The following is a 22,966-nucleotide window of genomic DNA, read 5'->3' as shown; positions in this document are numbered from 1 at the left end:
TATATTGTATTTTATGCCTCTGGCGTTGACTTCTAAGGCCGTAGCTATTAGATGTGGTGGAGCAACGCCCTAGAGTGACGCCTAGGGTGCTCGGAACGTAGAAATGACCATAACTTTCACACTGGTTGCAATTATTCGTTTTATACGATGGAAAAGCTGTTGTATTTATATTGTATTTTATGCTTCAGGCGTTGAGTCCTAAGGTCGTAGCTATTCCATGTGGAGGAGAAACACCCTAGGGTGAAGCCTAGGTTGCCCGGAACGTAGCAATCATCATTACTTTCTCACTGGTTGCAATTATTCTTTTTATACGATGGAAAAACTATGGCATTTTTTCTGTATCTTATGCGTCTGGAGTTGTTATCTTAGGCCCTAGCTATTCGACCTGCTGGTGCAACGCCCTAGTGCGAATCCTAGGTTGCCCGAAACGTAGAAATGACCATAGCTTTCACACTGGTTGCAATTATTCACTTTATACGATGGAAAAACTGTTGTATTTATATTGTCTTTTATGCTTCTGGCGTTGACTTCTTAGGTCCAAACTATTCGGTCTGGTGGACCAACGCCCTAGAGTGAAGCCTAGGTTGCACGGAACGTAGAAATTACCATAAGTTTCACACTGGTTGCATTATTCGCTTTACGCAATGGAAAAACTGTTGAATTTTTATTGTATATTATGCTTCTGGCGTTGAATTCTAAGTCCCTAACTATCCGATTCGGTGGAGCAACGCTCTAGACTGAAGCCTAGGTTGCCCGGAACGTAGAAATGACCGTTACTTTCACACTGGTTGCAATTATTCATGCTATACGATGGAGAAACTGTTGTATGTTTATTGTATTTTATGCTTCTGGCGTTGACTTCTTAGGCCCTAACTATTCGATCTGGCGGAGCAACGCCCTAGAGTGAAGCCTAGGTTGCACGGAACGTAGAAATGCCCATTACTTTCACACTGGTTGCAATTATTCCTGTTATACGAAGGAAAAACTGTTGTATATTTATTGTATTTTATGCTTCTGGCGTTGACCTCCGAGTCCCTAGCTATTCGATCTGGTGGAACAACGCCCTAGGGTGAAGCCTACGTTGCCCGCAACATAGAAATGGCCATTACTTTCATACTGGTTGCAATTATTCGTTTTATACGATGGAAAATATGTCGTACTTATATCGTATTTTATGCTTCCGGCGTTGACTTCTTAGACCCTAACTATTCGATCTGGTGGCACAACGCACTAGGGTGAAGCCCAGTTTGCCCGGATCGTAGAAATGACCATAACTTTCACACTGGTTGCAATTATTCGCTTTATACGATGGAAAAACTGTTGTATTTATATTGTATTTTATGCTTCTGGCGTTGACTTCTTAGGTCCAAACAATTCGGTCTGGTGGACCAACCCCCTAGAGTGAAGCCTAGGTTGCGCGGAACGTAGAAATGCGCATTACTTTCACACTGGTTGCAATTATTCCTGTTATACGATGGAGACACTGTTGTATTTTTATTGTATTTTATGTTTCAGGTGTTGACCTCTAAGGTCGTAGCTATTCGATCTCTAGGGCAACGTCCAATAGTGAAGCGTATGTTGCCCGAAGCGTAGAAATGACCATTACTTTCAGACTGGTTGCAATTATTCTTTTTATACGATGGAAAAACAGTACATTTTGTATTGTATTTTATGCTTCTGGCGTTGAATTGTGAGTCCCTCACTATTCGATCTGGTGGAGCAACGCCCTAGACTGAAGTCTAGGTTGCCCGGGACGTAGAAATGACCATTACTTTTACACTGGTTGCAATTATTCGCTCTAAACGATGGAGTAACTGTTGTATTTATATTGTATTTTATGCTTCTCGCGTTGACTTGTTAGGTCCAAACTATTCGGTCTGGTGGACAAACGCCCTAGAGTGAAGCCTAGGTTGCACGGAACGTAGAAATGACCATAACTTTCACAATGGTTGTAATAACTCCTGTTATACGATAGAAGGACTGTTGTATTTTTATAGTATTTTATGCTTCTGTCGTTGACTTCTTAGGCCCTAGCTATTCGATCTGGTGGCACAACGCACTAGAGTGAAGCCTAGGTTGCACGGAACGTAGAAATGTCCATAACTTTCACACTGGTTGCAATTATTCGTTTTATACGATGGAAAATATGTCGTACTTATATCGTATTTTATGCTTCCGGCGTTGACTTCTTAGGCTCTAACTATTCGATCTGGTGGCACAACGCACTAGGGTGAAGCCCAGTTTGCCCGGATCGTAGAAATGACCATAACTTTCACACTGGTTGCAATTATTCGCTTTATACGATGGAAAAACTGTTGTATTTCTATTGTATTTTATGCTTCTGGCGTTGACTTCTTAGGTCCAAACAATTCGGTCTGGTGGACCAACCCCCTAGAGTGAAGCCTAGGTTGCGCGGAACGTAGAAATGCCCATTACTTTCACACTGGTTGCAATTATTCCTGTTATACGATGGAGACACTGTTGTATTTTTATTGTATTTTATGTTTCAGGTGTTGACCTCTAAGGTCGTAGCTATTCGATCTCTAGGGCAACGTCCAATAGTGAAGCGTATGTTGCCCGAAGCGTAGAAATGACCATTACTTTCAGACTGGTTGCAATTATTCTTTTTATACGATGGAACAACAGTACATTTTGTATTGTATTTTATGCTTCTGGCGTTGAATTGTGAGTCCCTCACTATTCGATCTGGTGGAGCAACGCCCTAGACTGAAGTCTAGGTTGCCCGGGACGTAGAAATGACCATTACTTTTACACTGGTTGCAATTATTCGCTCTAAACGATGGAGAAACTGTTGTATTTATATTGTATTTTATGCTTCTCGCGTTGACTTGTTAGGTCCAAACTATTCGGTCTGGTGGACAAACGCCCTAGAGTGAAGCCTAGGTTGCACGGAACGTAGAAATGACCATAACTTTCACAATGGTTGTAATAACTCCTGTTATACGATTGAAGGACTGTTGTATTTTTATAGTATTTTATGCTTCTGTCGTTGACTTCTTAGGCCCTAGCTATTCGATCTGGTGGCACAACGCACTAGAGTGAAGCCTAGGTTGCACGGAACGTAGAAATGTCCATAACTTTCACACTGGTTGCATTTATTCGTTTTATACAATGGAAAAACTGTTCTATTTATTTTGTATTTTATGCTTCGGGCGTCGACTACTAAGGCCCTAACTATTCGATGTTGTGGAGCAACGCCCTAGAGTGAAGCCTAGGTTGCCCGGAACGTAGAAATGACCATAACTTTCACACTGGTTGCAATTATTCGTTTTATACGATGGAAAAGCTGTTGTATTTATATTGTATTTTATGCTTCAGGCGTTGACTTGTAAGGTCGTAGCTATTCGATGTGGAGGAGAAACACCCTAGAGTGGAGCCTAGGTTGCCCGGAACGTAGCAATGATCATTACTTTGACACTGGTTGCAATTATTCTTTTTATACGATGGAAAAACTGTTGCATTTTTTCTGTATCTTATGCGTCTGGAGTTGTTTTCTTAGGCCCTAGCTATTCGACCTGCTGGTGCAACGCCCTAGTGCGAATCCTAGGTTGCCCGAAACGTAGAAATGACCATAACTTTCACACTGGTTGCAATTATTCGCTTTATACGATGGAAAAACTGTTGTATTTATATTGTCTTTTATGCTTCTGGCGTTGACTACTTAGGTCCAAACTATTCGGTCTGGTGGACCAACGCCCTAGAGTGAAGCCTAGGTTGCACGGAACGTAGAAATGACCATAAGTTTCACACTGGTTGCATTATTCGCTTTACGCAATGGAAAAACTGTTGAATTTTTATTGTATATTATGCTTCTGGCGTTGAATTCTAAGTCCCTAACTATTCGATTCGGTGGATCAACGCCCTAGACTGAAGCCTAGGTTGCCCGGAACGTAGAAATGACCATTACTTTCACACTGGTTGCAATTACTCGCTTTATACGATGGAAAAACTGTTGTGTTTATAATGTATTTTATGTTTCTGGCGTTGACTTCATAGGTCCAAACTCTTCGGACTGGTGGACCAACGCCCTAGAGTGAAGCCTAGGTTGCACGGAACGTAGAAATGACCATAACTTTCACACTGGTTGCATTATTCGCTTTGTGCAATGGAAATACTGTTCTATTTATATTGCATTTTATGGTTCTGGCGTTGACTTCTTAGGCCCTAACTATTCGAACTGGTGGAGCAACGCCCTAGAGTGAAGCCTAGGTTACCCGGAACGTAGAAATGACCAGTACTTTCACACTGGTTGCAATTATTCATGTTATACGATGGAAAAATTGTATTATTTTTATTGTATTTTATGCTTCGGTCGTTGACTTGTCAGGCCCTAACTGTTCGATCTGGTGGAACAACGCCCAAGGGTGAAACCTGGGTTGCCCGGATCGTAGAAATGACCATAACTTTCACACTGGTTGCAATTATTCGCTTTATACGATGGAAAAACTGTTGTATTTATATTGTATTTTATGCTTCTGGCGTTGACATCTTAGGTCCAAACAATTCCGTCTGGTGGACCAACGCCCTAGAGTGAAGCCTAGGTTGCGCGGAACGTAGAAATGCCCATTGCTTTCACACTGGTTGCAATTATTCCTGTTATACGATGGAAAAACTGTTGCATCTTTACTGTATTTTAGGCTTCTGGCGTTGACTTCTAAGGCCCTAATTATTCGATCTGGTGGAGCAACGCCCTAGAGTGAAGCCTAGGTTGGTCGGAACGTAGAAATGACCATAACTTTCATACTGGTAGCAATTATTCGTTATATACAACGGAAAAACTGTTGTATTTATTTTGTACTTTATGCTTCTGGCGTTGACTTCTTAGGCCCTAACTATTCGATCTGGTTGCACAACGCACTGGAGTGAATCCTAGTTTGCCCGGATCGTAGAAATGACCATAACTTTCCACTGGTTGCAATTATTCGCTTTATAGGATGGAAAAACTGATGTATTTATATTGTATTTGGTGCTTCTGGCGTTGACATCTTAGGCCATAACTACTCCATCTGGTGGAGCAACGCCATAGAGTGAAACGTAGGTTGCCCGGAACGTAGAAATGACCATTATATTCACACTAGTTGCAATTATTCCTGTTATACGATGGAAAAACTGTTGTATGTTTATTGTATTTTATGCTTCTGGCGTTGAATTCTAAGGCCGTAGCTATTCGGTGTGGTGGAGCAACGCCCTAGAGTGAAGCCTAGGTTGCCGGGAGAGTAGAAATGACCATTACTTTCACACTGTTTGCAATTATTCATTTTATACGATGGAAAAGCTGTTGTATTTATATTGTATTTTATGCTTCTGGCGTTGAATTCTAAGGCCGTAGCTATTCGGTGTGGTGGAGCAACGCCCTAGAGTGAAGCCTAGGTTGCCCGGAAAGTAGAAATGACCATTACTTTCACACTGGTTGCAATTATTCTTTTTATACGATGGAAAATATGTCGTACTTATATCGTATTTTATGCTTCCGGCGTTGACTTCTTAGGCTCTAACTATTCGATCTGGTGGCACAACGCACTAGGGTGAAGCCCAGTTTGCCCGGATCGTAGAAATGACCATAACTTTCACACTGGTTGCAATTATTCGCTTTATACGATGGAAAAACTGTTGTATTTATATTGTATTTTATGCTTCTGGCGTTGACTTCTTAGGTCCAAACAATTCGGTCTGGTGGACCAACCCCCTAGAGTGAAGCCTAGGTTGCGCGGAACGTAGAAATGCCCATTACTTTCTCACTGGTTGCAATTATTCCTGTTATACGATGGAGACACTGTTGTATTTTTATTGTATTTTATGTTTCAGGTGTTGACCTCTAAGGTCGTAGCTATTCGATCTCTAGGGCAACGTCCAATAGTGAAGCGTATGTTGCCCGAAGCGTAGAAATGACCATTACTTTCAGACTGGTTGCAATTATTCTTTTTATACGATGGAAAAACAGTACATTTTGTATTGTATTTTATGCTTCTGGCGTTGAATTGTGAGTCCCTCACTATTCGATCTGGTGGAGCAACGCCCTAGACTGAAGTCTAGGTTGCCCGGGACGTAGAAATGACCATTACTTTTACACTGGTTGCAATTATTCGCTCTAAACGATGGAGAAACTGTTGTATTTATATTGTATTTTATGCTTCTCGCGTTGACTTGTTAGGTCCAAACTATTCGGTCTGGTGGACAAACGCCCTAGAGTGAAGCCTAGGTTGCACGGAACGTAGAAATGACCATAACTTTCACAATGGTTGTAATAACTCCTGTTATACGATTGAAGGACTGTTGTATTTTTATAGTATTTTATGCTTCTGTCGTTGACTTCTTAGGCCCTAGCTATTCGATCTGGTGGCACAACGCACTAGAGTGAAGCCTAGGTTGCACGGAACGTAGAAATGTCCATAACTTTCACACTGGTTGCATTTATTCGTTTTATACAATGGAAAAACTGTTCTATTTATTTTGTATTTTATGCTTCGGGCGTCGACTACTAAGGCCCTAACTATTCGATGTTGTGGAGCAACGCCCTAGAGTGAAGCCTAGGTTGCCCGGAACGTAGAAATGACCATAACTTTCACACTGGTTGCAATTATTCGTTTTATACGATGGAAAAGCTGTTGTATTTATATTGTATTTTATGCTTCAGGCGTTGACTTCTAAGGTCGTAGCTATTCGATGTGGAGGAGAAACACCCTAGAGTGGAGCCTAGGTTGCCCGGAACGTAGCAATGATCATTACTTTGACACTGGTTGCAATTATTCTTTTTATACGATGGAAAAACTGTTGCATTTTTTCTGTATCTTATGCGTCTGGAGTTGTTTTCTTAGGCCCTAGCTATTCGACCTGCTGGTGCAACGCCCTAGTGCGAATCCTAGGTTGCCCGAAACGTAGAAATGACCATAACTTTCACACTGGTTGCAATTATTCGCTTTATACGATGGAAAAACTGTTGTATTTATATTGTCTTTTATGCTTCTGGCGTTGACTTCTTAGGTCCAAACTATTCGGTCTGGTGGACCAACGCCCTAGAGTGAAGCCTAGGTTGCACGGAACGTAGAAATGACCATAAGTTTCACACTGGTTGCATTATTCGCTTTACGCAATGGAAAAACTGTTGAATTTTTATTGTATATTATGCTTCTGGCGTTGAATTCTAAGTCCCTAACCATTCGATTCGGTGGATCAACGCCCTAGACTGAAGCCTAGGTTGCCCGGAACGTAGAAATGACCATTACTTTCACACTGGTTGCAATTACTCGCTTTATACGATGGAAAAACTGTTGTGTTTATAATGTATTTTATGTTTCTGGCGTTGACTTCATAGGTCCAAACTCTTCGGACTGGTGGACCAACGCCCTAGAGTGAAGCCTAGGTTGCACGGAACGTAGAAATGACCATAACTTTCACACTGGTTGCATTATTCGCTTTATGCAATGGAAATACTGTTCTATTTATATTGCATTTTATGGTTCTGGCGTTGACTTCTTAGGCCCTAACTATTCGAACTGGTGGAGCAACGCCCTAGAGTGAAGCCTAGGTTACCCGGAACGTAGAAATGACCAGTACTTTCACACTGGTTGCAATTATTCCTGTTATACGATGGAAAAATTGTATTATTTTTATTGTATTTTATGCTTCGGTCGTTGACTTGTCAGGCCCTAACTGTTCGATCTGGTGGAACAACGCCCAAGGGTGAAACCTGGGTTGCCCGGATCGTAGAAATGACCATAACTTTCACACTGGTTGCAATTATTCGCTTTATACGATGGGAAAACTGTTGTATTTATATTGTATTTTATGCTTCTGGCGTTGACATCTTAGGTCCAAACAATTCCGTCTGGTGGACCAACGCCCTAGAGTGAAGCCTAGGTTGCGCGGAACGTAGAAATGCCCATTGCTTTCACACTGGTTGCAATTATTCCTGTTATACGATGGAAGAACTGTTGTATTTTTATTGTATTATATGCTTCTGGCGTTGACCTCCAAGTCCCTAGCTATTCGACTTTGTGGAACAACGCCCTAGGGCGAAGCATAGGTCGCCCGGAACGTAGAAATGGCCATTACTTTCAAACTGGTTGCAATTATTCGTTTTATACGATGGAAAAGATGTTGTACTTGTATCGTACTTTATGCTTCAGGCGTTGACTTCTTAGGCCCTAACTATTCGAACTGGTGGAGCAACGCCCTAGAGTGAAGCCTAGGTTACCCGGAACGTAGAAATGTCCATTACTTTCACACTGGTTGCAATTATTCGTTTTATACGATGGAAAAACTGTTGCATCTTTATTGTATTTTATGCTTCTGGCGTTGACTTCTATGGCCCTAGCTGTTCGATCTGGAGGAGCAACGCCCTAGAGTGAAGCCTAGGTTGGTCGGAATGTAGAAATGACCATCACTTTCACACTGGTTGCAATTATTCGTTTTATACGATGGAAAAACTGTTGCATCTTTACTGTATTTTAGGCTTCTGGCGTTGACTTCTAAGGCCCTAATTATTCGATCTGGTGGAGCAACGCCCTAGAGTGAAGCCTAGGTTGGTCGGAACGTAGAAATGACCATAACTTTCATACTGGTAGCAATTATTCGTTATATACAACGGAAAAACTGTTGTATTTATTTTGTACTTTATGCTTCTGGCGTTGACTTCTTAGGCCCTAACTATTCGATCTGGTTGCACAACGCACTGGAGTGAATCCTAGTTTGCCCGGATCGTAGAAATGACCATAACTTTCCACTGGTTGCAATTATTCGCTTTATAGGATGGAAAAACTGATGTATTTATATTGTATTTGGTGCTTCTGGCGTTGACATCTTAGGCCATAACTACTCCATCTGGTGGAGCAACGCCATAGAGTGAAACGTAGGTTGCCCGGAACGTAGAAATGACCATTATATTCACACTAGTTGCAATTATTCCTGTTATACGATGGAAAAACTGTTGTATGTTTATTGTATTTTATGCTTCTGGCGTTGAATTCTAAGGCCGTAGCTATTCGGTGTGGTGGAGCAACGCCCTAGAGTGAAGCCTAGGTTGCCGGGAGAGTAGAAATGACCATTACTTTCACACTGTTTGCAATTATTCATTTTATACGATGGAAAAGCTGTTGTATTTATATTGTATTTTATGCTTCTGGCGTTGAATTCTAAGGCCGTAGCTATTCGGTGTGGTGGAGCAACGCCCTAGAGTGAAGCCTAGGTTGCCCGGAAAGTAGAAATGACCATTACTTTCACACTGGTTGCAATTATTCTTTTTATACGATGGAAAATATGTCGTACTTATATCGTATTTTATGCTTCCGGCGTTGACTTCTTAGGCTCTAACTATTCGATCTGGTGGCACAACGCACTAGGGTGAAGCCCAGTTTGCCCGGATCGTAGAAATGACCATAACTTTCACACTGGTTGCAATTATTCGCTTTATACGATGGAAAAACTGTTGTATTTATATTGTATTTTATGCTTCTGGCGTTGACTTCTTAGGTCCAAACAATTCGGTCTGGTGGGCCAACCCCCTAGAGTGAAGCCTAGGTTGCGCGGAACGTAGAAATGCCCATTACTTTCACACTGGTTGCAATTATTCCTGTTATACGATGGAGACACTGTTGTATTTTTATTGTATTTTATGTTTCAGGTGTTGACCTCTAAGGTCGTAGCTATTCGATCTCTAGGGCAACGTCCAATAGTGAAGCGTATGTTGCCCGAAGCGTAGAAATGACCATTACTTTCAGACTGGTTGCAATTATTCTTTTTATACGATGGAAAAACAGTACATTTTGTATTGTATTTTATGCTTCTGGCGTTGAATTGTGAGTCCCTCACTATTCGATCTGGTGGAGCAACGCCCTAGACTGAAGTCTAGGTTGCCCGGGACGTAGAAATGACCATTACTTTTACACTGGTTGCAATTATTCGCTCTAAACGATGGAGAAACTGTTGTATTTATATTGTATTTTATGCTTCTCGCGTTGACTTGTTAGGTCCAAACTATTCGGTCTGGTGGACAAACGCCCTAGAGTGAAGCCTAGGTTGCACGGAACGTAGAAATGACCATAACTTTCACAATGGTTGTAATAACTCCTGTTATACGATTGAAGGACTGTTGTATTTTTATAGTATTTTATGCTTCTGTCGTTGACTTCTTAGGCCCTAGCTATTCGATCTGGTGGCACAACGCACTAGAGTGAAGCCTAGGTTGCACGGAACGTAGAAATGTCCATAACTTTCACACTGGTTGCATTTATTCGTTTTATACAATGGAAAAACTGTTGTATTTATTTTGTATTTTATGCTTCGGGCGTCGACTACTAAGGCCCTAACTATTCGATGTTGTGGAGCAACGCCCTAGAGTGAAGCCTAGGTTGCCCGGAACGTAGAAATGACCATAACTTTCACACTGGTTGCAATTATTCGTTTTATACGATGGAAAAGCTGTTGTATTTATATTGTATTTTATGCTTCAGGCGTTGACTTCTAAGGTCGTAGCTATTCGATGTGGAGGAGAAACACCCTAGAGTGGAGCCTAGGTTGCCCGGAACGTAGCAATGATCATTACTTTGACACTGGTTGCAATTATTCTTTTTATACGATGGAAAAACTGTTGCATTTTTTCTGTATCTTATGCGTCTGGAGTTGTTTTCTTAGGCCCTAGCTATTCGACCTGCTGGTGCAACGCCCTAGTGCGAATCCTAGGTTGCCCGAAACGTAGAAATGACCATAACTTTCACACTGGTTGCAATTATTCGCTTTATACGATGGAAAAACTGTTGTATTTATATTGTCTTTTATGCTTCTGGCGTTGACTTCTTAGGTCCAAACTATTCGGTCTGGTGGACCAACGCCCTAGAGTGAAGCCTAGGTTGCACGGAACGTAGAAATGACCATAAGTTTCACACTGGTTGCATTATTCGCTTTACGCAATGGAAAAACTGTTGAATTTTTATTGTATATTATGCTTCTGGCGTTGAATTCTAAGTCCCTAACCATTCGATTCGGTGGATCAACGCCCTAGACTGAAGCCTAGGTTGCCCGGAACGTAGAAATGACCATTACTTTCACACTGGTTGCAATTACTCGCTTTATACGATGGAAAAACTGTTGTGTTTATAATGTATTTTATGTTTCTGGCGTTGACTTCATAGGTCCAAACTCTTCGGACTGGTGGACCAACGCCCTAGAGTGAAGCCTAGGTTGCACGGAACGTAGAAATGACCATAACTTTCACACTGGTTGCATTATTCGCTTTATGCAATGGAAATACTGTTCTATTTATATTGCATTTTATGGTTCTGGCGTTGACTTCTTAGGCCCTAACTATTCGAACTGGTGGAGCAACGCCCTAGAGTGAAGCCTAGGTTACCCGGAACGTAGAAATGACCAGTACTTTCACACTGGTTGCAATTATTCCTGTTATACGATGGAAAAATTGTATTATTTTTATTGTATTTTATGCTTCGGTCGTTGACTTGTCAGGCCCTAACTGTTCGATCTGGTGGAACAACGCCCAAGGGTGAAACCTGGGTTGCCCGGATCGTAGAAATGACCATAACTTTCACACTGGTTGCAATTATTCGCTTTATACGATGGGAAAACTGTTGTATTTATATTGTATTTTATGCTTCTGGCGTTGACATCTTAGGTCCAAACAATTCCGTCTGGTGGACCAACGCCCTAGAGTGAAGCCTAGGTTGCGCGGAACGTAGAAATGCCCATTGCTTTCACACTGGTTGCAATTATTCCTGTTATACGATGGAAGAACTGTTGTATTTTTATTGTATTATATGCTTCTGGCGTTGACCTCCAAGTCCCTAGCTATTCGACTTTGTGGAACAACGCCCTAGGGCGAAGCATAGGTCGCCCGGAACGTAGAAATGGCCATTACTTTCAAACTGGTTGCAATTATTCGTTTTATACGATGGAAAAGATGTTGTACTTGTATCGTACTTTATGCTTCAGGCGTTGACTTCTTAGGCCCTAACTATTCGAACTGGTGGAGCAACGCCCTAGAGTGAAGCCTAGGTTACCCGGAACGTAGAAATGTCCATTACTTTCACACTGGTTGCAATTATTCGTTTTATACGATGGAAAAACTGTTGCATCTTTATTGTATTTTATGCTTCTGGCGTTGACTTCTATGGCCCTAGCTGTTCGATCTGGAGGAGCAACGCCCTAGAGTGAAGCCTAGGTTGGTCGGAATGTAGAAATGACCATCACTTTCACACTGGTTGCAATTATTCGTTTTATACGATGGAAAAACTGTTGCATCTTTACTGTATTTTAGGCTTCTGGCGTTGACTTCTAAGGCCCTAATTATTCGATCTGGTGGAGCAACGCCCTAGAGTGAAGCCTAGGTTGGTCGGAACGTAGAAATGACCATAACTTTCATACTGGTAGCAATTATTCGTTATATACAACGGAAAAACTGTTGTATTTATTTTGTACTTTATGCTTCTGGCGTTGACTTCTTAGGCCCTAACTATTCGATCTGGTTGCACAACGCACTGGAGTGAATCCTAGTTTGCCCGGATCGTAGAAATGACCATAACTTTCCACTGGTTGCAATTATTCGCTTTATAGGATGGAAAAACTGATGTATTTATATTGTATTTGGTGCTTCTGGCGTTGACATCTTAGGCCATAACTACTCCATCTGGTGGAGCAACGCCATAGAGTGAAACGTAGGTTGCCCGGAACGTAGAAATGACCATTATATTCACACTAGTTGCAATTATTCCTGTTATACGATGGAAAAACTGTTGTATGTTTATTGTATTTTATGCTTCTGGCGTTGAATTCTAAGGCCGTAGCTATTCGGTGTGGTGGAGCAACGCCCTAGAGTGAAGCCTAGGTTGCCGGGAGAGTAGAAATGACCATTACTTTCACACTGTTTGCAATTATTCATTTTATACGATGGAAAAGCTGTTGTATTTATATTGTATTTTATGCTTCTGGCGTTGAATTCTAAGGCCGTAGCTATTCGGTGTGGTGGAGCAACGCCCTAGAGTGAAGCCTAGGTTGCCCGGAAAGTAGAAATGACCATTACTTTCACACTGGTTGCAATTATTCGCTTTATAGGATGGAAAAACTGTTGTATTTATATTGTATTTTATGCTTCTGTCGTCGACTTCTTAGGTCCAAACTATTCGGTCTGGTGGACCAACGCCCTAGAGTGAACCCTAGGTTGCACGGAACGTAGAAATGACCATAACTTTCACACTGGTTGCATTATTCGCTTTACGCAATGGAAAAACTGTTGTATTTATATTGTATTTTATGGTTTTGGCGTTGGCTCCTTAGGCCCTTACCATTCGATCTGGTGGAGCAACGCCCTAGAGTGAAGCCTTGGTTGCCCAGAACGTAGAAATGACCAGTACTTTCACACTGTTTGCAGTTATTCCTGTTATACGATCTAAAAACTGTTGCATATTTATTGTATTTTATGCTTCTGGCGTTGACTTCTAAGGCCCTAGCTGTTCGATCTGGTGGAGCAACGCCCTAGGGTGAAGCCTAGGTTGCCCGGAACGTAGAAATGACAATAACTTTCACACTGGTAGCAATTATTCGTTTTATACAATAGAAGAACAGTTATATTTATACTGTATTTTATGCTTCTGGTGTTGACTTCTAACGCCCTAACTATTCGATCTGGCGGAGCAACGCCCTGGAGTGAAGCCTAGGTTGCCGGGAACGTAGAAATGATCATCACTTTCACACTGGTTGCAATTATTCCTGTTATACGATGGAAAAGCTGTTGTATTTATATCGTATTTTATGCTTCTGTCGTCGACTTCTTAGGTCCAAACTATTCGGTCTGGTGGACCAACGCCCTAGAGTGAACCCTAGGTTGCACGGAACGTAGAAATGGCCATAACTTTCACACTGGTTGCATTATTCGCTTTACGCAATGGAAAAACTGTTCTATTTATATTGTATTTTATGGTTTTGGCGTTGGCTTCTTAGGCCCTAACCATTCGATCTGGTGGAGCAGCGCCATAGAGTGAAGCCTAGGGTGCCCGGAACGTAGAAATGAACATTACTTTCACACTGCTTGCAATTATTCGTTTTATACGATGAAAAAACTGTTGTATTTATTATGTATTTGGTGCTTCTGGCGTTGACTTCTTAGGCCATAACTATTCCATCTGGTGGAGCAACGCCATAGAGTGAAACGTAGGTTGCCCGGAACGTAGAAATGACCATGACATTCACACTGGTTGCAATTATTCGTTTTATACGATGGAGACTGTTGTATTTTTATTGTATTTTATGCTTCTGGCGTTGAATCCTAAGTCCCTAGCTATTCGATCTGGTGGTGCAACGCCCTAGAGTTAAACCTAGGTTACCCGGAACGTAGAAATGACCAGTACTTTCCCACTGTTTGCAGTTATACCTGTTATACGATGGAAAAACTGTTGCATCTTTATCGTATTTTATGCTTCTGGCGTTGTCTACTAAGGCCCTAACTGTTCGATCTGGTGGAGCAACGCCCTAGAGTGAAACGTAGGTTGCCCGGAACGTATAAATGACTATTAGTTCCACACTGGTTGCAATTATTCGTTTTATACGATGGAAAAACTGTTGTATTTATTTTGTATTTGGTGCTTATGGCGTTGACTTCTTAGTCCCTAACTATTCGATCTGGAGAGCAGCGCCATAGAGTGAAGCCTAGGGTGCCCGGAACGTAGAAATGAACATTACTTTCACACCGCTTGCAATAATTCGTTTTATACGATGAAAAAACTGTTGTATTTATTATGTATTTGGTGCATCTGGCGTTGACTTCTTAGGCCATAACTATTCCATCTGGTGGAGCAACGCCATAGAGTGAAACGTAGGTTGCCCGGAACGTAGAAGTGACCATTGTGTTCACACTAGTTGCAATTATTCCTGTTATACGATGGAAAAACTGTTGTATTTTTATTGTATTTTATGCTTCTGGCGTTGAATTCTAAGCCATAGCTATTCGATCTGGTGGAGCAACGCCCTATAGAGAAGCCCAGGTTGCCCGGAACGTAGAAATGACCATTACTTTCACACTGGTTGCAATTATTCGTTTTATACGATGGAAAAACTGTAGTATTTATTTTGTATTTGGTGCTTCTGGCGTTGACTTCTTAGGCCCTAACTATTCGATCTGGTGTAGCAACGCCATAGAGTGAAACGTAGGTTGCCCGGAACGTAGAAATGACCATAACATTCACACTGGTTGCAATTATTCGTTTTATACGATGGAAAAGCTGTTGTACTTATATTGTGTTTTATGCTTCTGGCGTTGACTTCCTAGGCCCTAACTATTCGGTCTGGTGGAACAACACCCTAGGGTGAAGCCTAGGTTGCCGGGAACGTAGAAATGACCATTACTTTCACACTGGCTGCAATTATTCCTGTTATACGATGGAAAAACTGTTGTATTTATATTGTATTTTATGCTTCTGGCGTTGACTTCTAAGTCCCTAGCTATTCGATCTGGTGGAGCAACGCCCTAGAGTTAAGCCTAGGTTACTCGGAACGTAGAAATGACCAGTACTTTCACACTGTTAGCAGTTATTCCTGTTATACGATCTAAAAACTGTTGCATCTTTATTGTATTTTATGCTTCTGGCGTTGACTTCTAAGGCCCTAGCTGTTCGATCTGGTGGAGCAACGCCCTAGAGTGTAGCCTAGGTTGCTCGGAATGTAGAAATGTCCATAACTTTCGCACTGGTTGCAATTATTCGTTTTATACGATGGAAAAACTGTTGCATCTTTATTGTATTTTATGCTTCTGGCGTTGACATCTAAGGCCCTCACTATTCCATCTGGTGGACTAACGCCCTAGGGCGAAGCCTAAGTTGCCCGGAACGTAGAAATGTCCATTACTTTCACACTGGTTGCAATTATTCGTTTTATACGATGGAAAAACTGTTGCATCTTTATTGTATTTTATGCTTCTGGCGTTGACTTCTATGGCCCTAGCTGTTCGATCTGGAGGAGCAGCGCCCTGGAGTGAAGCCTAGGTTGGTCGGAATGTAGAAATGACCATCACTTTCACACTGGTTGCAATTATTCGTTTTATACGATGGAAAAACTGTTGCATCTTTACTATATTTTAGGCTTCCGGCGTTGACTTCTAAGGCCCTAATTATTCGATCTTATGGAGCAACGCCCTAGAGTGAAGCCTAGGTTGCCCGGAAAGTAGAAATGACCATTACTTTCACACTGGTTGGAATTATTCGTTTTATACGATGGAAAAACTGTTGTATTTATATTGTATTTTATGCTCCTGGCGTTGACTTCTAAGGCCCTAGCTATTCGATCTGGTGGAGCAACGCCCTAGAGTGAAGCCTAGGTTGCCCGGAACGTAGAAATAACAATCACTTTCAAACTGGTTACAATTAACCCTGTTATACGATGGAAAAACTGTTGTATTTTTATTGCATTTTATGCTTCGAACGTTGACTTCTAAGGCCCTAACTATTCAATCTGTTGGAGCAACGCCCTAGGGTGAAGCCTAGGTTGCCCGGAAAGTAGAAATGACCATTACTTTCACACTGGTTGCAATTATTCCTGTTATACGATGGAAGGACTGTTGTATTTTTATAGTATTTTATGCTTCTTCTCGGTGACTCCTTAGATCCAAACAATTCGGTCTGGTGGACCAACGCCCTAGACTGAAGCCTAGGTTGCCCGGAACGTAGAAATGGCCATTACCTTCAAACTGGTTGCAATTATTCGTTTTATGCGATGGAAAAAATGTTGTACTTATATCGTACTTTATGCTTCTGGCGTTGACTTCTTAGGCCCTAACTATTCGATCTGGTTGCACAACGCACTAGAGTGAAGCCTAGTTTGCCCGTATCGTGGAAATGACCATAACTTTCCACTGGTTGCAATTATTCGCTTTATAGGATGGAAAAACTGTTGTATTTATATTGTATTTTATGCTTCTGTCGTCGACTTCTTAGGTCCAAACTATTCGGTCTGGTGGACCAACGCACTAGAGTGAACCCTAGGTTGCACGGAACGTAGAAATGACCATAACTTTCACACTGGTTGCATTATTCGCTTTACGCAATGGAAAAACTGTACTATTTATATTGTATTTTATGGTTCTGGCGTTGGCTTCTTAGGCCCTAACCATTCGATCTGTTGGAGCAACGCCCTAGAGTGAAGCCTTGGTTGCCCGGAACGTAGAAATGACCAGTACTTTCACACTGTTTGCAGTTATTCCTGTTATACGATCTAAAAACTGTTGCATATTTATTGTATTTTATGCTTCAGGCGTTGACTTCTAAGGCCCTAGCTGTTCGATCTGGTGGAGCAACGCCCTAGGGTGAAGCCTAGGTTGCCCGGAACGTAGAAATGACCATAACTTTCACACTGGTAGCAATTATTCGTTTTATACAATAGAAGAACTGTTATGTTTATACTGCATTTTATGCTTCTGGTGTTGACTTCTAACGCCCTAACTATTCGATCTGGCGGAGCAACGCCCTGGAGTGAAGCCTAGGTTGCCGGGAACGTAGAAATGACCATCACTTTCACACTGATTGCAATTATTCCTGTTATATGATGGAAAAGCTGTTGTATTTATATCGTATTTTATGCTTCTGGCGTTGAATTCTTAGGCCCTAACATTTCCATCTGGTGGAACAACGCCCTTGGGTGAAGCCTAGGTTGCCCGGAACGTAGAAATGACCATTAGTTTCACACTGGTTGCAATTATTCGTTTTATATGATGGAAAAACTGTTGTATTTATTTTGTATTTGGTGCTTATGGCGTTGACTTCTTAGTCCCTAACTATTCGATCTGGTGGAGCAGCGCCATAGAGTGAAGCCTAGGGTGCCCGGAACGTAGAAATGAACATTACTTTCACACTGCTTGCAATTATTCGTTTTATACGATGAAAAAACTGTTGTACTTATTATGTATTTGGTGCTTCTGGCGTTGACTTCTTAGGCCATAACTATTCCATCTGGTGGAGCAACGCCATAGAGTGAAACGTAGGTTGCCCGGAACGTAGAAATGACCATAACATTCACACTGGTTGCAATTATTCGTTTTATACGATGGAGACTGTTGTATTTTTATTGTATTTTATGCTTCTGGCGTTGAATCCTAAGTCCCTAGCTATTCGATCTGGTGGTGCAACGCCCTAGAGTCAAACCTAGGTTACCCGGAACGTACAAATCACCATTTCATTCACACTGTTGGCAATTATTCATTTTATACGATGGAAAAGCTGTTGTATTTTTATTGTATTTTATGCTTCTGGCGTTGAATTCTAAGCCCTAGCTATTCGATCTGGTGGAACAACACCCTAGGGTGAAGCCTAGGTTGACAGGAACGTAGAAATGACCATTACTTTCACACTGGTTGCAATTATTCCTGTTATACGATGGAAAAACTGTTGTATTTATATTGTATTTTATGCTTCTGGCGTTGACTTCTAAGTCCCTAGCTATTCGATCTGGTGGAGCAACGCCCTAGAGTTAAGCCTAGGTTACTCGGAACGTAGAAATGACCAGTACTTTCACACTGTTAGCAGTTATTCCTGTTATACGATCTAAAAACTGCTGCATCTTTATTGTATTTTATGCTTCTGGCGTTGACTTCTAAGGCCCTAGCTGTTCGATCTGGTGGATGAACGCCCTAGAGTGTAGCCTAGGTTGCTCGGAATGTAGAAATGTCTATAACTTTCGCACTGGTTGCAATTATTCGTTTTATACGATGGAAAAACTGTTGCGTCTTTATTGTATTTTATGCTTCTGGCGTTGACTTCTAAGGCCCTAGCTGTTCGATCTGGTGGAGCAGCGCCCTAGAGTGAAGCCAAGGTTGGTCGGAATGTAGAAATGACCATCACTTTCACACTGGTTGCAATTATTCGTTTTATACGATTGAAAAACTAATGCATCTTTACTGTATTTTATGCTTCTGGCGTTGACTTCTTAGGCCCTAACTATTCGATCTGGTTGCACGACGCACTAAAGTGATGCCTAGTTTGCCCGGATCGTAGAAATGACCATAACTTTCCACTGGTTGCAATTATTCGCTTTATAGGATGGAAAAACTGTTGTATTTATATCGTATTTTATGCTTCTGTCGTCGACTTCTTAGGTCCATCTATTCGGTCTGGTGGACCAACGCCCTAGAGTGAAGCCTAGGTTGCACGGAACGTAGAAATGATCATAACTTTCACACTGGTTGCATTATTCGCTTTACGAATTGGAAAAAGTGTTCTATTTATATTGTATTTTATGGTTCTGCCGTTGACTTCTTAGGCCCTAACTATTCGATCTGGTGGAGCAACGCCCTAGAGTGAAGCCTAGGTTGCCCGGAAAGTAGAAATGACCATCACTTTCGAACTGGTTGCAATTAATCCTGTTATACGATGGAAAAACTGTTGTATTTTTATTGCATTTTATGCTTCGGGCGTTGACTTCTAAGGTCGTAGCTATTCGATCTCGTGGGGCAACGTCCAATAGTGAAGCGTATGTTGCCCGGAGCGTAGGAATGACCATTACGTTCAGACTGGTTGCAATTATTCCTGTTATAGGATGGAAGGACTGTTGTATCTTTATAGTATTTTATGCTTCTTGGCGTTGACTTCTTAGATCCAAACAATTCGGTCTGGTGGCCGAACGCCCTAGAGTAAAGCCTAGGTTGCACGGAACGTAGAAATGCCCATTACTTTCACACTGGTTGCAATTATTCCTGTTATACGATGGAAGATCTGTTGGATTTTTATTGTATTTTATGCTTCTGGCGTTGACCTCCAAGTCCTTAGCTATTCGATCTGGTGGAACAACGCCCTAGGGCGAAGCATAGGTTGCCCGGAACGTAGAAATGGCCATTACTTTCAAACTGGTTGCAATTATTCGTTTTATACGATGGAAAAAATGTTGTACTTATATCCTACTTTAAGCTTCTGGCGTTGACTTCTTAGGCCCTAGCTATTCGATCTGGTTGCACAACGCACTAGAGTGAAGCCTGGGTTGCCCGGAAAGTAGAAATGACCATAACTTTCACACTGGTTTAATAACTCCTGTTATACGATTGAAGGACTGTTGTATTTTTATAGTATTTTATGCTTCTGTCGTTGACTTCTTAGGCCCTAGCTATTCGATCTGGTGGCACAACGCACTAGAGTGAAGCCTAGGTTGCACGGAACGTAGAAATGCCCATTACTTTCATACTGGCTGCAATTATTCGTTTTATACGATGGAAAAGCTGTTGTATTTATATTGTATTTTATGCTTCTGTCGTTGAATTCTAAGGCCGTAGCTATTCGATGTGGTGGAGCAACGCCCTAGAGTGAAGCCTAGGTTGCCCGGAACGCAGAAATGGCCATTACTTTCACACTGGTTGCAATTATTCATGCTATACGGTGGAGGAACTGTTGTATTTTTATTGTATTTTATGTTTCAGGTGTTGACTATCTAAGGTCGTAGCTATTCGATCTCTAGGGCAACGTCCAATGGTGAAGCGTATGTTGCCCGAAGCGTAGAAATGACCATTACTTTCAGACTGGTTGCAATTATTCTTTTTATACGATGGATAAACAGTTCAATTTTTATTATATTTTATGCTTCTGGCGTTGAATTGTGAGTCCCTCACTATTCGATCTGGTGGAGCAACGCCCTAGACTGAAGTCTAGGTTGCCCGGGACGTAGAAATGACCATTACTTTTACACTGGTTGCAATTATTCGCTCTATACGATGGAAAAACTGTTGTATTTATATTGTATTTTATGCTTCTCGCGTTGACTTGTTAGGTCCAAACTATTCGGTCTGGTGGACCAACGCCCTAGAGTGAAGCCTAGGTTGCACGGAACGTAGAAATGACCATAACTTTCACACTGGTTTAATAACTCCTGTTATACGATTGAAGGACTGTTGTATTTTTATAGTATTTTATGCTTCTGTCGTTGACTTCTTAGGCCCTAGCTATTCGATCTGGTGGCACAACGCACTAGAGTGAAGCCTAGGTTGCACGGAACGTAGAAATGCCCATTACTTTCACACTGGTTGCAATTATTCCTGTTATACGATGGAAGATCTGTTGGATTTTTATTGTATTTTATGCTTCTGGCGTTGACCTCCAAGTCCTTAGCTATTCGATCTGGTGGAACAACGCCCTAGGGCGAAGCATAGGTTGCCCGGAACGTAGAAATGGCCATTACTTTCAAACTGGTTGCAATTATTCGTTTTATACGATGGAAAAAATGTTGTACTTATATCCTACTTTATGCTTCTGGCGTTGACTTCTTAGGCCCTAGCTATTCGATCTGGTTGCACAACGCACTAGAGTGAAGCCTGGGTTGCCCGGAAAGTAGAAATGACCATAACTTTCATACTGGCTGCAATTATTCGTTTTATACGATGGAAAAGCTGTTGTATTTATATTGTATTTTATGCTTCTGTCGTTGAATTCTAAGGCCGTAGCTATTCGATGTGGTGGAGCAACGCCCTAGAGTGAAGCCTAGGTTGCCCGGAACGCAGAAATGGCCATTACTTTCACACTGGTTGCAATTATTCATGCTATACGGTGCAGGAACTGTTGTATTTTTATTGTATTTTATGTTTCAGGTGTTGACTATCTAAGGTCGTAGCTATTCGATCTCTAGGGCAACGTCCAATAGTGAAGCGTATGTTGCCCGAAGCGTAGAAATGACCATTACTTTCAGACTGGTTGCAATTATTCTTTTTATACGATGGATAAACAGTTCAATTTTTATTATATTTTATGCTTCTGGCGTTGAATTGTGAGTTCCTCACTATTCGATCTGGTGGAGCAACGCCCTAGACTGAAGTCTAGGTTGCCCGGAAAGTAGAAATGACCATTACTTTCACACTGGTTGCAATTATTCGCTTTATAGGATGGAAAAACTGTTGTATTTATATTGTATTTTATGCTTCTGTCGTCGACTTCTTAGGTCCAAACTATTCGGTCTGGTGGACCAACGCCCTAGAGTGAACCCTAGGTTGCACGGAACGTAGAAATGACCATAAGTTTCACACTGGTTGCATTATTCGTTTTATACGATGGAAAAAATGTTGTACTTATATCGTACTTTATGCTTCTGGCGTTGACTTCTTAGGCTCTATCTATTCGAGCTGGTTGCACAACGCACTAGAGTGAAGCCTAGGTTGCCCGGAAAGTAGAAATGACTATAACTTTCATACTGGCTGCAATTATTCGTTCTATACGATGGAAAAACTGTTGTATTTATTTGTATTTGGTGCTTCTGGCGTTGACTTCTTAGGCCATAACTATTCCATCTGGTGGAGCAACGCCATAGAGTGAAACGTAGGTTGCCCGGAACGTAGAAATGACCATAACTTTCACACTGGTTGCAATTATTCGTTTTATACGATGGAAAAACTGTTGCATCTTTATTGTATTTTATGCTTCTGGCGTTGACATCTAAGGCCCTCACTATTCTATCTGGTGGAACAACACCCTAAGGTGAAGCCTAGGTTGCCCGGAAAGTAGAAATGACCATAACTTTCACAATGTTTGCAATTATTCATTCTATACGATGGAAAAACTGTTGTACTTATATTATATTTTATTCTTCTGGCGTTGATTTCTAAGTCGATAGCTATTCGATCTGGTGGAGCAACGCCCTAGAGTTAAACATAGGTTACCCGGAACGTAGAAATGACCAGTACTTTCGCACTGTTTGCAGTTATTCCTGTTATACGATGGAAAAGCTGTTGCATCTTTATTGTATTTTATGCTTCTGGCGTCGACTACTAAGGCCCTAACTGTTCGACCTGGTGGAGCAACGCCCTAGAGTGAAGCCTAGGTTGCTTGGAATGTAGAAATGACCATGACTTTCACACTGGTTGCAATTATTCGTTTTATACGATGGAAAAACTGTTGCATCTTTATTGTATTTTATGCTTCTGGCGTTGACTACTAAGATCCTAGCTGTTCGATCTGGTGGAGCAAGGTCTCAGAGTTAAGTCTAGGAT

The sequence above is a fragment of the Calliopsis andreniformis genome, unplaced genomic scaffold, assembly GCF_051401765.1.
Source record: "Calliopsis andreniformis isolate RMS-2024a unplaced genomic scaffold, iyCalAndr_principal scaffold0017, whole genome shotgun sequence".
In the NCBI taxonomy this organism is placed as follows: Eukaryota; Metazoa; Arthropoda; class Insecta; order Hymenoptera; family Andrenidae; genus Calliopsis; species Calliopsis andreniformis.
This window is presented reverse-complemented; position numbering follows the sequence as displayed.